The sequence below is a fragment of the Myxine glutinosa genome, chromosome 2 (genome assembly GCF_964187855.1).
Source record: "Myxine glutinosa chromosome 2, kmMyxGlut1.1, whole genome shotgun sequence".
In the NCBI taxonomy this organism is placed as follows: Eukaryota; Metazoa; Chordata; class Myxini; order Myxiniformes; family Myxinidae; genus Myxine; species Myxine glutinosa.
Genome location: NC_136262.1, coordinates 189281455 through 189299924, shown reverse-complemented (window position 1 = coordinate 189299924; position 18470 = coordinate 189281455).

Here is an 18470-nt window from a genome sequence, read left to right as displayed (position 1 = left end):
CTGAAAAAGTCAAAACTTCACATGGTGTGTTTTTTCAGTCAAACTTCACAGTCAAAACTTCACTTCCTTTTTCACGTGACTGTAAGTCCACTACTATTTGTAGCTGTGATGGAGGTGCTGGCTCAGAACGTAAAGGAGGGTTTACCGTGGGAGTTGTTGTATGCAGATGATCTGGTGTTGATTGCGGAAAGTATGGATGGACTGAAGGAAAAGATGAACAAGTGGAAGGAATGTATGGAGACAAAAGGTCTGAAGGTGAACATCGGAAAGACGAAGGTGATGGCAAGTGGTAAAGCATGTGGTGTGGTGGAAAGAACTGGGAAGTGGCCATGTGCTGTATGCAGGAAGGGTGTCAGAGTGAACTCCATTCAATGTACAATGTGCGCTGAGTGGGTTCATCAAAAATGTAGTGGTCTGAGAGGGTCATTAACCAGTGTGGCAGCTACATTCAAATGTAATGTGTGCACAGAGGGAGCTGCAGATGGAGGAAATGTTGAGTTGGATCTTGGAGATGGCGTGAAGCTGGAAGGTGTGAGAACATTTTGCTACCTCGGAGACATGCTGAATGGAGAAGGTGGAACAGACTCAGCAACAGTTGCTGGAGTGAGATGTGCATGGAAGAAGTTTCGGGAACTGAGTGGCGTGCTGATGAGGAGGGGAGTGTCGTTGAAGCTGAAGGGAAAGGTGTATGCTGCATGTATGAGAAGGGTGGAAATGCGAATGGTTCGGTGGATGTGCGGAGTATCGTTGAGAGAGAGGAAGACAAATGATGAATTGCGAAAGATGATGGGAATAGAGCCTGTGATTGATGCTGTGAAGAGGAACAGGTTGAGATGGTTTGGTCATGTGTTGAGGAGGGATGAAAGTGACTGGTTGAAAAGAGTGATGGAAATGAATGTAGAAGGATGTAGAGGATGGGGAATACCGAGAAAGACTTGGCTGAAGATGGTGGAAGAAGAAATGCGGGCAAGGGGGTTAACAAGGAGAGATGCAGAAAATAGGGCAAAATGGAGAAGATTGTCATCGGGCAAGGCTAACCCCCGCGCTAGCGGGGAAAATGCCCTTAAAATGCATGTTGTTGTTGTTGTTGTTTTTGGGAATGGTTAATTCGGTTCATAAAGATCATGGTCAGGAGGATGGATGACATGAGATGGTGGTTAAACTGGGTGTCCCATCTGCCAGCATGAGGTGGTGAGTGTTAAAGATTATGTGGTGTCTTTCGCAAAGAGTAGGGAGCTATCACTGGCACCCTGGGCAAATTCCAAATTCCTGCCATTATCAGCCAAGGGCACACTGCATCAGCGGTACATCCTCCTTCTCAGCCAGTGATGCTTGGTGCTCCACAGTCTTGTTTGTGCTCAATATGAACGTGGAAGAAGACTGTTTTGTCTGATTCTAAAATATAAGTCCCATTAACATCCATCCACAAACGTAAATTTGCCTTCCTTGTTGTTGTCCAACACTGTTTCAGATGCATTTGTGTGTGATTTTTCCACCATTATTCCTTTATCCTTTTCCTGAAGAGTATCTCCCATTTCCAAATTGTACTGTGTCCAACAGGGCTGTACAGACGTGCTGAATTTACCTCTGAACTGTGCAGTCTGCTTTGCTTCTCATACTGACCGTGCACTGTCGAATAAAGCACTGACCGTGCACCACGGTGTCGGACTGTTTTTGGCTTTTTTGGTCCGACGAAGTGTTGATGCCAGAAATGTCAGCTTCCCCTCGCTTGCAACTCTGGAAAGCATGGCCTGATCGATGTCCTTCCTGGCGATTCCATCTGTTCCATAAAATCAAATGGTGCTTCACAGTCCCTCTGGAACTTGTGCTGGATAGTCTGTCTGGGGGCATTCGTTTGGAGACATTAAACATCTCTCTGTGTCTTTCATGAAGAGTTGGCAAGTCAGCGCCGGCACCCTGAGCAAATTACAAATTCCTGCCTTGACCCACTACAATCATGTCAAGCCTTGCCAACCAGTTCCTGAAAAACTTGGGTCAATTCTGCATGACCTGAGCCCTTGACCTCTTACGAAGGGATATGGAATGTGAACTTCTGGCTGGCAAAGAAGAAGACAAAGACTAATTGATGAAATTGATTTCTCATTTCCACAATGCACTCACATCTGGACACGGTGATATTCTGTCCATTGTCCTTTTTCTGTCACAATATCGGATTTTTGTTCATTTTGTCTCTTCTTTCCAGGATCTTCTCTCTGTCATGGTGAAGATGATGAGAGTCATTCCAGTGATGAGGATAAAGAGTACCATGTGGGGCAGGTCGTGGTAAGTAAGACATTTGATAACCTTTTTCCAGCAATTGCTCAGTTTGCGTCAGGGATGCTTTCCTGAAATGTGCGACGATTACCAAAACGAGGTAAATCAAAACAATTTTTATGCCTCCACCGACAAAATCGCCAGAGACATTATGTTTTTAGGTTGTCCGTCTGGATGTCCTTCCGTCCGTCCGTATGACCATATGTACGTCTGTGGATCCGTCCGTGATAGCATTTTGTTACCGCGTTAACTTGAGAAGGGCTGAAGGGATCTTAGTAAAACCTGGTGCAGGTATGTATAATATGAGTTTAAAATGAACTGATTCGATTTTGGGGTCATGAGGTCAAAGGTCAGATGTCATGTTAGGTAAAAATTCTGTTGCCGCGATAACATGTGAACCAGTGATGTGATTCTGACCGTAGTTGGTGCATGTGCGTATTATGATGCAAAGATGAACTTATTTTATTTTGGCGTCAAGAGTTTAAAGGTCAAAGGTCAAAGTCTGTGATAGGTGTATAACTTGAGAACGACTGAAACGATCTAATTCAAACTTGGCACAGGTATGTATAATTATTTGAAGATTAACTCATTAAATTTTTGGTGCAAGAGGTCAAAGGTCAGATGTCCCCGTTAAGTAAAAAATCTGTCACTGTTCTATCTTGCGACTCGGTGATGGGATTTTGCCCAAACTTGATGTAAGTATATATAATGATGCAAAGATGAACTGATTAAATTTTGGCATCAAATGTGAGAAATGGTGATTTTTGTGATTTTGGTACAGTCATAGTTAATGTCAGGTAAAAAGGTGATACTTGAGAACAGATGAATGCATTTATATCAAACATTTCATTCATTCATTCATTCATTCATGGCACTAGTACTGTGTGTGTAATGATGTAATAATGTGGGCGTATTGGTCGATGTCACGACGTCGAAGAGTGTCGTTCTAGTTCTCATCAGCATTAATAGGATAAGTTTTGGATGCGTTCCTAATGTCGCCACTTCACATATTGAATTTCACTTTTTACCGATGATATTCCTCTGTTTTTGAGTAATGACAGCTATATTCAAGCACACAAACGTACAGTAGTTCTGTCGACGATTTTGCAATTTTCCAATTTGGTACTTTGCGATGTATTATGGCATTTCTATCAGTCTTGTAAGTTCTGAAAATGTTCGAGAATCAAAGGTGTGGCTTATAAAGCGACGTAAGAGTGAGTTGAGGCGACGCAAGTAGGGTATTGCTATAATTGTGTGATGACATAATGGGTGGTCTTACTCTATTTATTTATGATATATCAATTATTTCCTCCTTTTTAGTTCCCATGAGATATCTTATAGTCGTTGATGTGAGCTGCCTAGCCTGGGTTTGTCTGTCCGCTCACTTATACTTGCCTGCAGGTAACAATTTGAAACCGATCTTCACAAAACTTCACCAAATGGTGCATTTCGTGGTCCGACAAAATCCTATATATGTTTGAAGTCAAAAGGTCAACATAGGCCAAAGGTCAACCACTTTTTTTCAAATTTCTAAAATCCTTTCATCTGATTGACTTGAAATTTGAAGAGGACTTGCACATCTGGTCACTGAATTCAAACACCATGTATTTTTGAGGTCAACATATGCCAGATTTCTAAAATCCTCAATTTTCATCTGGTTAAATTGAAATTTGAAGAGGATTTGTATATCTGCTCAGTGATTTAAACCACCAAATACCTTTGAGGTCAACATCAACCAAAAGGTCAACATAGGCCAAATTTGTACAATTCTTAATTTTCATCCAATGACTTGAAATTTGAAGAGGATTTGCATATCAGTTCACTGAATTCAACCACCAACTATTGTTGAGATCAGGGTAGGCCAAAAGGTCAACATAGGCCAAAGGTAAACAATTTCAAATATCTAAAATCCTCAATTTTCATCCGATACTTCAAATTTGAAGAGCATTAACATATCACTAAACTGAATTCAACCACCACCAATTTTTGAGATCAGCATCGGCCAAAAGGTCAACCTAAGCCTCAGGTCAACCACTTTTTCCAAATTTCTGAAGGCCTCAATTTTCATCCGATTGACTTGAAATCTGAATAGGATTTTCATATCAGCGAACTGAAACCAACCACCAACTATTTTTGAGGTCAAAAGGATGCTCTACTGAGTGCCATTCTACTTTGTTCTGTTTTGCCAAGTGTCGCTCTATGAGTGTTGTTGAAGCTTCCGACCTTGAGGCTTGGTTCTCTCCGGGCATCCAAAGTGAAGTTATTTTTTCATTCGTGTGTTTGTCAAATTTCAACTCGTTATTTTATCGCCTATGCGTTATTGTTTGTTTATAGTTTGTTTTGGTTTGAATTTCCTGTAACTCGTAATTAATTAATCGTGTTCTGCTCTGCGTGTGCGGCCTTGTACCGCCGCCGGTGTCTGTTAACTTAAGTCCCCTACTTCGTGTTTTTCTTGGCTCTTAGATTTTTCCCTTCGACCCTGAACATAATACTCTTTGTCTAACGTTTTAAATCCCCCCCCCCCCCAAAAAAAAAACAAAAACAAAAAATGACCAAAAACATTTATTTTCCTTTCTCCATGTGTGCTGTTGTCTCATCCTGCACTTCTGTCCAGGTGTGCTGTTCGCCCCGCCCCCATTATCTCCTTGCCATCCACCTTTTGCCCTGTTCCTTTCTACGTGACTCGTTTCTACGTTCACGTGACTCGTGGTTGTCCCTCTCGGCCCTACCCCCGTTGGTATTTTGTGCATATAAGATTGTTCACGGTTCTGTTTAAATATGTTTAAACTTTCCCCTGCAGTGTTTTATTCAGTGGTATATTACAACACACTGTTTTTCTTCCTATTAAAAGGCTTTTTAAAATTTCCTCTCCAACTCATTCCATTTCCCAAAAAAATTAATTCAATCTCTTATACGTCTCCCACACTACATGTTCTAAATTCACATTCATTCCACCCCTCCTCCATCGTTCTTAATCGGATTGCTAACTTGAAAATCACAATAAACCCAATTTGTTATCAATGTTCGTCTTTCATTAATCATCCACTTTCTAAACTCCCCTCTTGCCCCTCCCCTCCAAATCCCCCCCCCTTGCCCCTACACTCCTAAACTCCCCCCTTGCCCCTCCACTCCTAAACTCCCCCCTTGCCCCTCCTCTCCTAAACTCCCCCCTTGCCCTTCCCCTCCTAAACTCCCCCCTTGCCCCTCCACTCCTAAACTCCACCCTTGCCCCTACCCTCCTAAACTCTCCCCTCACTCCTCCCCTTCAAAACTCCCCCCCAACTCCTCCCATTCAAATCTCCCCCCATACCATTCCTCTCCAATTCTCCCTCCTCCCCCCTCCTCCTCAAAGCTGCCTCCTCCCCACTTCGTCTCCCTTCTATCTCATACCTCCACCTCCCCCAACCTTCTACTTTCCTCTGCCCCCCTCAAACAACCCCTCGCTGTGCCTCATCCCTTCACCATCAAACCTTTCGTCCTCCTCATCCTTCCCTTTCTTGTAACTCTTCTGTAATCTCTGACACACTATCAACTCCTCTCCCTAACTCCCCCTCTCATCCTTCATCTTACCCTACCCCTCCCCTGTCCTGTCCTGTACCCGATGCTCCCCCTCTCTCTTCATTAACGGTATGGACCTCAAACATCCGGGGCCTTCGCTCAAACCTGACTGATCTCTCCATACAGGTTGCTTCTGACAATCCAGACTTGATCTGCTTCACAGAAACTTTCCTCCTTCAAGATGTCTCTGATTCCTTAATATCTCTTCATGGTTACTCCCTCCTCCGGTATGATAGATCTGAGCGTCGTCCTGGTGGTGGGGTGGCCATCTTTATCAAAAACTCTCTTCCTCACTCTCCTTGCACTGCCCTCTCTCCACCCCACCCCCAGGAGTACCTCTGGCTACGGCTTCCTCTCCGCTCCCACCTTTTGTTCATATGTGTTCTGTACCGTCCTCCAAACAGTGATGACTCCATTTACATTTCACTGTCTGACAACATCGACCAACTTCTATCCACTCATCCCAACTCTCTCTTCCTCATATGTGGTGACTTCAACTGTCATCATGCCAGCTGGTTGGGTGTGGGTTCCTCTCTCACCAGTCATGGCACCTCAGCAAAGGACTTCTGTGACTCACTGGGATTGACACAATCTGTCAATTTCCCGACGCGGATCTCAGCCAATGGAGTATCTTCTCTTCTCGACTTGGTTATGACAAACTTCCCTGCTAATGTCTGCTGCTCTTCTTCTGCCCCAATCGGTTCTTCTGATCATGTGCTTGTTAAAGTAGACATCTCTCTGGCCATTCTCAGAGAGACTCCTCAGCGTCGACGAGTCTGGCATTTCACTCAGGCCGACTGGGACGGTCTTCAAGCTGCCATCAATTATCTGGATTGGTCTCCCATCTCCACTGCCTCTGACATCAATTCTTCCTGGGAATTCTTCCAAAGCAAACTGCTCTCTCTCATGCACAGATTTATCCCAGCTCGTCTTCTGTTGTCTTACCCTTCCTCCCGTCCATGGTACACTGAATCTTGTGGTGAGGCAGTTGCCCTGAAACAATTTGCCTTTGCCTCTTGGAAGGCTAATCCAACTGAAGGCAATCTCAGTTCCTTCCACCATGCTCGGAACAAGTGTGTGTCTACCCTCAGGAGTGCCAGGAAGCACTACCTCTCCACACTCAAGAATGAACTCTCAAACCTGTCTCCTTCCTTCAAATCGTGGTGGCGTCTGGTCAAATCCGTTTTTGGTGCTTGTTCCCCCTCCATCCCCTCCCTTACCTCAAATGGCTACACAGTTGACACCGCACGTGACACAGCCGAATGCCTCAACTCTGTGTTTCCCTCAAAATATTGTGTCCCAAACCCATCTCTCTCTGTACCCACCGTACCCAGTCATACCCACCTGCTCCTGGACTCTGTGTCCTTCTCTCCTGACAAGGTGGAGGAGTTTTTGTCAAACCTCGACTCTAATTCTGCACCTGGACCAGACGGCATCAGCCCATGGGTCCTAAAATCCTGCTCTGCCGCTCTATTTCTCCCTCTCTCTGTTCTTTTCACCCTCTCTTTTGCTCAAAGGTCATCTGCCAGCATCCTGGAAATCAGCAAACATTACTGCTTTACACAAAAAGGTGCATAAACAGATCCTTGCAACTACAGGCCAATCAGCCTGCTCCCAATTATCAGCAAAGTCATGGAATCCATCATTGCTTCGGATATCAAATCCTTCCTCTTCTCCAATGGCTTGATCTCCGATCATCAATTTGGATTCAGACCAGGTCATTCTCTGGACATGTTACTTCTGCTGTCTCAACAATCGATGGAGGTCCTCAATGCCAAACAGGAAATCAGAGCTGTCTCCCTTGACATATCATGTACCTTCGATACGGTCTGGCACCCAGCTCTGCTCACCAAACTCTCCTCCTATGGTATCCATGGAAATCTCCATGCATGGCATGCGGACTTCCTCTCTGGTCGTAGTCAACGTGTGGCCCTGAATGGATTTCTCTCATCTCCCCTTCCTGTTCAGGCTGGAGTTCCCCAAGGCAGTGTTCTGGGCCCGGTGCTTTTTCTGATCTTTATCAATGATCTCTCCCACTCTCTGGAAAATCCTCTCTATCTCTTTGCTGATGACTCCACTCTCTGCCGCTCCATGCCTCTTCCTTCAGATCGGCAGTCTGCAGCCTCCTCACTCTCTGAAGACCTGGACAAAATCACAGACTGGTCAAACAAGTGGAATATGTCTTTCAATCCTGACAAATCTCACACTCTTACTATGTCTCTCTGAAAAGATCGACTGGACAACCCTCCTATCTACTTTCTCAACAATTCTCTCCAAGAAGTTCTGTCGCTCAAGCTTTTGGGTCTCACTATCTGCCATGATCTTTCTTGGGAAAACCACATTTCCAAGCTGGCCTCCAAAGCCAGTCGCCGACTAGGTATCCTCTGTCGTGCGAAGTCCTCCCTCGGCACACCTGAGCTCCTCACCACATAGAAGGCTTTCATCTGCAGCTCAATGGAATACTGTTCTCCCCTATGGGCCCGGTGCTACTGCCTCACACCTTGCTCGGCGTCACGCTGTTGAAACCAAAGCTTTCAGAATCATTGGAATCTCCCGCGATGAAGCTATCTCCGAGGGCCTTGCACTCACTCACCGCAGGCAGGTAGGTGGTCTTTCTGTCTTCTACCGACTCCTTTCCGGCCTTGCTCCCCCAGCTCGCTCTGTGCTTTGTCCCCCAAATATTCCTACAGGTCGCACAAGATCTGCCAGCAACCCTCTGATAGTTAAACTGCCGAAATCTCGGCTCTCTGCTTTCCTTCACTCTTTCATTCCTCTTTTCTCCCGCCTCTGGAACAAACTCCCACACTCCCTTCAATCCCATTCCTCCCTCCATGTCTTTAAAACAGCTGTTCACCACCATCTCTTATCTTCCCCCATCCAAAACCTTGATCTTTTCTACCCCCGCTAATTCACCCCAGATCCACCTTGTTTGAAAGTCCAACTTCTTTCCTGGAAGTCCTGGCAGTGTCCATATGTTTTATACCTCTCCCCCCCCCTTCCCATGCCCCCTCTAAAGCCCTCTCCCTCCCACAGATCTCTCGATGTCTCGATTTCTCTCGGCCCCTGCTCTCAAATGTTGTGTTTGTGTCCTTCCCCCTCTCTCCCCATCTTGTCTACCGCTCCCCATGTTATATGTTTTATGTGTCGGTTTGTCCTTCTGTGTGATTAATGTTCGCTCTTTCACGAGCCTCGATCTTGTATACAAAAAAAAAAAAAAAAAAAAAAAGTGATTTTTAATTTGTCTGCCTGTCGAGAATGGTGAAGTTCATATTCGCTGATATGAACTTTGTCTTCACAGAATAAACGTGATTTTCTCTGCAAGCGTTGGTCCGATTGAGAGTACATTTTCACCATTTTCAGCAGGTCCTCCTGCAGAAATTTGAAAAAAAAAGTTGGTGACCTTTGGCCTATGTTGACCTTTTTGCACATGTTGATACAATACAGGTTGTTGACCATTTGGCCTATGTTGACCTTTTGGGCCATGTTGATCTCCATAATAGTTGGTGGTTGAAGTCAGTTCGCTGATATGAAAATCCTCTTCAGATTTCAAGTCAATCGGATGATGATGATTATGAATGATGATGATGATGAATGATGATGATGATGATGATGATGATGATGATGATGATGATGATGATGATGAAGGGAAAGGTGTATGCTGCATGTGACAGAAGTGTTATGATTTATGGGAGCGAGGCATGGGTAATGAACGTAGAGCAGCAACGAAGGGTGGAAATGCGAATGGTTCGGTGGATGTGTGGAGTATCGTTGAGAGAGAGGAAGACAAATGATGAATTGCGAAAGATGATGGGAATAGAGCCTGTGATGGATGCTGTGAAGAGAAACAGTTTGAGATGGTTTGGTCATGTGTTGAGGAAGGATGAAAGTGACTGGTTGAGAAGAGTGATGGAAATGAATGTAGAAGGAAGTAGAGGACGGGGAAGACCGAGAAAGACTTGGCTAAAGATGGTCGAAGAAGAAATGCGGGCAAGGGGGTTAACAAGGAGAGATGCAGAAAATAGGGCAAAATGGAGAAGATTGTCATGGGGACCGCAAGGCCAACCCCTGCTCTTGCAGGGAAAATGGCCTTATAATGCCTATTGTTTTTTTGTTGTATTTCAAGTCAATCGGATGAAAATTGGGGATTTTAGAAATTTGAGAAAAAGTGGTTGACCTTTCACATGTTGATCTCAAAAATAGTTGGTGGTTGAATTCTGTGAACTGACGTGCAAATCCTCTTCAAATTTCAAGTCATCAGATGAAAATTAATTTTGGCTTCACAGAATAAATATGATTTTCTGTGCAAGCGTTGGTCCGAGCCTGGTGTTGGCTTAGCGGTTAGGGTGCCGGCTTGGGATCCTAGGATCCTGGGTTTGAATCCCGGTTGATCGCTGAATTAACGCCAGGGGGGTTGACTCAGCCTGTCATCCTTCCGAGGTCGGCAAATTGAGTACCAGCTTGCTGGGATGAATGATCCCGGTGTGTACCCCGGTTTAGAATAGGTGCACCGTATCCCTGCGCATCGTAAGAGGCGACCTAGGTTTGGCGTCAGGAAGGGCATCCGGCCATAAAAACATTGCCTCAAACAGGGAACCATGATTGTCATGGGGCCCGCAAGGCTAACCCCCACTCTAGCGGGGAAAATGGCCTTAAAACGATCATTCATTCATTCATATCCGTTGGTTCGATTGAGAGGAAATTTTCACCATCAGAAATTGTCACCATTTCTATGCACCATCAGTGGATCGGTGCACCTCCTCCTGCAGAATTTTTTTTAATGATAATTATGACGTCATAGGTGACATGGTACGGGCGCCATCTTGGAAATACCGAAAACCCTTGCACCTCTATATCTCCAAAAGCGCTGCACAGAAAAAATTGAGACATGGCTCATTGTAAAGAACTCTTCATGGGGAATAACATGTTAATGATGATGTCATAGGTGGTGTGTACCCTGGTCCAGGTTTGGACCAGGTCATAGGTGTCTCCATTATGACGTCATAATTCGATAAGTCCAAAACGTAATCCGATCAAAATGAAATTTTACGAGCATCATCGAGGGATAAATTAGTGGAGGAAAAGAAATGACGCCATGGGTCACGTGGTTCGGCCGCCATATTTGTTTTAACAAAAGCCTTAAAAAGCACCAAAAACACGTCCTGGCGAGGGTCTGCAATCTCTGATTGATCTTTCTTTATTCAATTTTATTTCAGAAGCAATGTTGTGATGCTCTGTTTGTGCCTTTGTTTTCAGTTCAAGAAGTGGGAGGTTATCTCCAAAATTGGAGAAGGAAGTTTTGCATTCGTTTACAAAGTAAAGAATGTCAACTCTGCAGAAGAGGTACAAGCTGTGTGATATACTTGCTATGTCTTAATTTCACTTTCTGGGAGATGGAACAGTTCATGGGAGGGGAGATAGAACACAGAACTGAACATAGTGGAAAATACAGACAGCAAGCAGTGTAGAGGGACACGACACGGAGACGCATGGAAGGAGGACGAGAGCAAAGGGATCGGGAAATTCTGCATCTCAATGTATCGTATCTTCTCTATTTCTCATGAGATGAACGATGCTTTTTCTTTTGACTTGCAGGCCCCACATCACTCCTGCAGAAAATTACAAAATAGATGTGATTGCAATGAACAAATAATGTGTAATCTGTGACAGATGATGGTTGTGTGCCAGAAATCTCACCAAAAATAATGGGGAAAACCACTTGATGCAAATTTGAGGGGGCTTCTTCATTCCGAGCATTGATTTTTCTTTTCTTTTTCCCCCAATTATCACTTTGATGCCCATAACTCCCCCCCCCCCTCACCTCACCCCCTTCTACTCCCTCATCACTTGTACCTCAATGTTTTGTCCTTCTTCCAATTCTTAACACTCAAATAGATTCACTTGTGGTGTGTTGATGTAGCCGTTTACCTATTCCCCTTTTTATTGTCCGTCTGTGTGAAATTGTTCCTTTCTGTCATTTATCTCCGACGTTGACTTTAGTATAAACAGATATAATAATTGTACATCACCACACACCAATATCTTATATTTTACTCATTTTCCCATATTGTAACTATGATGTAATACGATCTCTTGTCACCTCTTTCAGGTTGCTTTGAAGTTGGCAAAATCTTTGGGAGATGGAGGAATGGTATGTTTGTGTTTATATTGAGATAGTGGTGTTTTTAACTGTTGAACTAACAACACGGTTTAACTTACCTCTGAACTGTCCTGGTAGAATCTTTGTCTGTGATACATCTTTGTCTCTTGGCTCCTGAGGCCGTGCGTCTCTGTGTGAGACTTACAATCTCGTGGTTATTGTGATGGGGTGACTTAACCTGAATCCAGCTTACAGAACGAATTTGTATAATTTTCTGTTTCTGTTTTCTCCTTTTTTTTTTTTTCCTTTTTTTTTGCAGATTATGTATGAAGCATACATGCTGTCGAAGCTTCATCACAAAAACATTGGTAAGTATGGATTTCACTCAAACTTATTGAAGTTTGATTGCAATAGAATATATTTATATGATAATAATATGAATGCTTCGAATGAAATCCACCTTTTTCTATCAATTTCATTGACTTCAAGAAGGAATTTTATCATGTAAATATAGCAATCTGTGGAAAATAGTGAGATCTTATGGAATTCCACAGAAGATGATCACTCCAAAAAGCAAATTCTACAACCACTTTGAATACTGTGTCATCCTGAACACCTACTTGTCACAGTGGACCTGGCAGGCCAAAAACAACTTGGCATTGGACTATGGTACCTGATCTGGAGGAGTTGGGTCTATCATGGTGTGAGGCACAGAATGTAGCTCAGGATCGAGATAAATGACGAAAGCTTGTAACAGCCTTATGTCCCATTGGGACGAAGGGGATAAGTAAGGAAGAAATGATAATATAATGTGATATATTTGAGTGTAATATAAGTTTGAGTGGATGGTTAGATGGAGGTGCTGTGTCATGGACATTTCTATCAGGTAAAGTGTTTGTCGCTTGATATATTTGATATATTATCATATAAAGTGATGCATGATTCAAGTTATTCAAATGTGGTAATACTTTAAATGAAAGTAATGATTAAATAAGATTGAACAGGATTCTCCATTGCTGTGTTGACTAACTGTTTGGACACAACTGTGAGGTTGTGGGTCCATTGATGTTGAGTAATCTGCTGATGTGAAGCTGCGGCCACGTGTCATATATATATATAATATGTCAAAGGTGTGTCCATAGAGTTTTAACTCAGGGGGGTGGAAAATTTATTCCACCAAGATATACTAGTTTTGTATTTTTTCATTAATTTTCTCAAATTTGTCGAATTTGTTTTTCATTTGGAAGTTGTGGGTCACGATGTGTAAATATAGGTGGAAAAAGTCTGATTTAATGCAACTTAATTCCAGGCTATGAGCCAACAACAAGAGGTGAAAGGTTTGAAGGGGGGGGGGTGTAGACTATCTATAGGTACTGTATGTGTGCACATGCATTGTTGATGTACGGCTTCCTTCTTGGGTCGACATTGCTGTAATTGGTCTTTATTTTTATTATCACAACAACAACAACAACAGGCATTTTAAAGCATTTTCCCTGCAAGAGCGGGGGTAAGCCTTGCGGTCCCCATGACAATCTTCTCCATTTTGCCCTATTTTCTGCATCTCCCCTTGTTAACCCCCTTGCCCGCATTTCTTCTTTGACCATCTTTAGCCAAGTCTTTCTCGGTCTTCCCCGTCCTCTACTTCCTTCTACATTCATTTCCATCACTCTTCTCAACCAGTCACTTTCATCCTTCCTCAACACATGACCAAACCATCTCAAACTGTTTCTCTTCACAGCATCCATCACAGGCTCTATTCCCATCATCTTTCGCAATTCATCATTTGTCTTCCTCTCTCTCAATGATACTCCACACATCCACCGAACCATTCGCATTTCCACCCTTTCCTGCCTTCGTTGCTGCTCTACGTTCATTACCCATGTCTCGCTCAAAATAAATCATAACACTTCTCACACATGCAGCATACACCTTTCCCTTCAGCCTCAACGACACTCCCCTCCTCGTCAGCACGCCACTCAGTTCCCGAAACTTCTTCCATGCACATCTCACTCTAGCAACTGTTGCCGAGTCTGTTCCACCTTCTCCATTCAGCATGTCTCCGAGGTAGCAAAATGTTTTCACACCTTCCAGCTTCACGCCGTCTCCAAGATCCAACTCAACATTTCCTCCATCTGCAGCTCCCTCTGTGCACACCTTACACTTGAATGTAGCTGCCACACTGGTTAATGACCCTCTCAAACCACTACATTTTTGATGAACCCACTCAGCGCACATTGTACATTGAATGGAATTCACTCCGACACCGTTCCTGCACACAGCACATGGCCACTTCCCAGTTCTTTCCACCTCACCACATGCTTTGCTTTACCACTTGCCATCACCTTTGTCTTTCCGATATTCACCGTCAGACCTTTTGTCTCCATACATTCCTTCCACTTGTTCATCTTCTCCTTCAGTCCATCCATACTCTCCGCAATCAACACCAGATCATCTGCGTACAACAACTCCCACGGCAAACCCTCCTTTACGTTCCGAGTCAGCACCTCCTTCACAGCTAGAAATAGTAGTGGACTTCGTACTGACCCCTGATGCACTCCTACCTTCACCTCAAACTCACCACTGTTCCTGTCCTTCGTCCTTACAGCTGTGCGCACTCTTTCGTACATTGCCATCACTCCTCTGATCAACCATTCCTCCACTCCTAACTTCCTCAATGCCCATGTCACTACTTCACGTGGAACCCTATAGAATGCTTTCTCCAGATCAACAAACCCAAGAAACAACTTCTTCCTCTTCTCCATGTACTTCTCCTGCAAGTGCCTCACAATAAAAAGCGCGTCGGTCGTTCCTCTTCCTGGCATAAATCCAAACTGCATTTCATCAATCTTCACTTTCTTCCTTATCCTCCTCTCCAACACCCTTTCCAATACCTTCATTCCATGCTCCAATAACTTTATCGCTCGATATGAGCCACAGTCCAGAGGGTCACCTTTCCCCTTGTATAGAGGGACGAGGGTACTCAGTTCCCAATCCACTGGAATGCGGCCTTCTTTCACCACCAGATTGCAGATCTCTGTCATTCTCTTCACACCCCAATTTCCCGCTGCCTTCAACATATCTCCCACAACTCCCGTCGGCCCTCCCGCTTTTCTACTCTTCATTGCTTTTATCGCTTCCTCAACTTCCTTCTCGGTTATCTTCTCTGCCGGTCCTAAAACTGGGTTACTCTCTATGTTGCCATCCCATTCATTCTCTGCATTCAACAGTATTTCCATATATCTCTTCCATCTTCCTTTAATTCCATCTGGGTCCACAACGATTTGTCCCACTTCATCCTTCAAGCAACTCACCCCCATCACATCACACCTCTCTTTCGCTGTCTGCTTTGCAATCCTGAATACCGCTCTCTGAGCCTCTTCCAAATTCAAGCGTTCTCCGAAAATTTTCCTATATGCCTCCTGCGCCTTTGCTACCTCTTTATTTGCAGCCTTCTTGGCTGCCTTATAACTTTCATGCTCTGCCTTTTCTGCCCCCATACCCTTCGCCTTCTGCCACTCCTTGAACTGCTTCCTCTTCTCGTCAATCTTCTTTCCAACTTCATCATCCCACCACCATGTTTCCGAGTGCCTCGGTGGTCCTTTTGTCCATCCACATACCTCACCAACGGCTCCCAACAGACTATCTTTCATTGACATACAACCACTTTCAAGCTCAACCACATCATCCTCTGCCATACTCAGCCTCTCTTTTAATGCCTCCCTCACTGTCACCTCTTTCAACCTCCACACCTTCATTCTCGGTTGGTACTTCAACCGAGAATGGCTGTGAAACAGCCTCCTCCCCCGGGATCACCTTTGTGTCCCGGAGGTGCCCCCTATCTCGCCTACGCACCAGCAGGTCGTCAACGGTTGTCGTCGACCCACCTGACGTGTATGTAACAAGCTTATTATCCTCTTTCTGGAACTGAGTATTACAAATCAACAAATCAGCTCCATCAGCAAACTCCAAAATCCTTTCACCTTCTCCATTTCTCACACCATATCCGTAACCCCCATGAACTCCCTCAAAACCGTCCATACACCTTCCCACATGCCCATTTAGGTCTCCTCCGACCACAACAACTTCCTCATCTTTCACTTTTTCCATCAGCTTCTCTATCGCACACCAGAACTTGTCCTTCTCTTCATCGCTCCGACCAACCTGCGGAGGATATCCTGAGATGATGTTCACCAAGAGCTTTTCAATCATCATTTTCACCATCATCAACCTATCACTCACTCCAGTCACACTCACCACACTGTCTACAATCTCCTCAGAAAACAGGACACCAACACCATTCACAACCTCCGGGCACCCTTGCCACACAAACTTGGATTTCTGTCCCTGCCTACCCTTCACCATTCTCACACCACTTCCCTTCCATCTCGTCTCTTGCACACAACATATGTCCACTCTTCTTCTGACCAATACTTCCACCACTTCTCCTGATCTCCCTGTCATTGTCCCGACATTCCATGTCCCAAACCTCAGAAACCGATCTCCACGTCGGGCATCAGACGTTTCGTCGTCATAAATGGAATGATTTCCACCTTTGCTTCGATCGGGTTCCCCACCTTGAGTTTTGACGAGAGGGAGTGGGGTCCCCCACGGGGTACTTCGGGCTGTACCCTGCCCATATGTAGTTGTAATTGTCATGGTTCTCTTTTTGAGGCAATGTTTTTATGGCCGGATGTCCTTCCTGATGCCAACCCTTTTCGTCGCCTCTTACGACACGCAGGGATACGGTGTACCTATTCTAAACCGGGGTACACATCGGGAATTTTTATTGTCACAGTGTGAAAAATAACAACAAGTTACAAATTGTGCTTCTGTCGCATGAATTTCTCACTTACCTCAACTGTTGACTTTTCTCGGGGTACACACACATCAACTCGATCAAAGCCACAGTTCAGGTTTGCAAAACACCTCTTAGCTCCGTCTCTTCATACGCCATCACACTGCCGGTGCCACCAAGAGAGCTTCCTCAGCAAGGGAATTGGATTGCTCATTGAATGGCTTGCCATTGCTTTCCCAGCAGTAGTTAGGACAGGAATTTGTAATTTGGCTCAGGTGCTGGTGATAGCTCGCCTAATCTTCGCAAAGGAAGTACTCATTTTGCGACGTCTGAAGGATAACAGGCTTAGTCAACCCACTTGGTGGTATTTCAGCGGCGCAATATGGGCTCAAATTCAACACCAGAAGATCTTCAGCCAGCAACCTGAACGGTTAAGCCAACACCAGGCTTCATGAGGTCCAGTGATGGTGATTGACCATGTGAGAAAAGAACGACGAACTGCTGAATGCAAGATATAAAAGTAACAAAAAATGCACATAAAATGTCTGCTCATGTGCCCACGATACGAATAAAAGTGGTCAACAAGCGAAGAGAAGATGAGAAGCTGCTGCGTAAACCAGACCCTCTTATCAGCTCTTTGTGTTTCACTTTCATTTGCTTTTGTGTAATCGATATATTTGCATGTCAGCCGCCCATGAAAAGGCATTCAACTCAGAACCCTTCCACACATCCATGAACTACATCGGGATGCTCACTGGACACAAGATGCGTGGTTCTGGATATGCAGAGATTCTCTTTGAGGCACAACTAGTAACAAGTGGATCTCTCAAAGGTGTTCTCAGTGGAAAGGCCTACGCAAAGTCCCTCTTTTGCCTCAAAACAGTGTGTGAGGCAATGGAGAGGCTGTTGATGGAGAGATTCACTGAGGAGGATAACATCATGATCTCTGACCCTGCTGTGCTTCTCAGAATGACCCAGTCTTGCAACCGAGAGCACCTCGATGAAGCCCTCAAAGACCCCTCAACTCTACTCCTCATCAAAAATTTGCATAAAATTTGCATAATTTTGCATAAAATTTGCAGCAGTAATTTGCATAAAAATGGTATGTGGGACATTTTTTCAGCTTGGGGCCATAGCTAGTCATTTTCTACACATTTTTTCCAATCTAGAAACACTGATTAGAAGTATATCTCCGGGGGGTGCAGGGGGACCTAGTCTTCCTACTAGACTAATAATGAGATTCCAACACACTGAAAATCAAATATACTAAGCCAACCGCATCTGAGTTGTGTGTTCGCCAAATGTCGTGTTCTCAGAAGAATTCTGATCAGTTGTTTGCCTAAACTTAATTTTAAGTGTGCCTAAACCTAAAGAGTGCCTAAACCTAAACCTATGCCTTAACCTGAGAGTGCCTAAACTTAAGTTTACTCGATACGAATTGCGATTCGTACACACACTACCCAGATAAATGTTTACATACAAGATCATGAATGGTGATGGTGAAGGGATTATGTTGAGGCTCACCTGTTGACTATTTGTCACAAAAATGTGTATGTTGATCATGTTCTTTAAAGGTGTTTGACTTTGGGTAAGAATCTTATGCCATATTAACGTATCCTCAACTATCTTGTTTCCCTTCAGTGAAGTTTGTCTCCACCCAGACAAATGATTCACACATTGAGCGTGTGGCGTTCGTTATGGAGTATGTGGATGCAGGTGAGGTTTTTGACGTCATTTTGCTGAAAA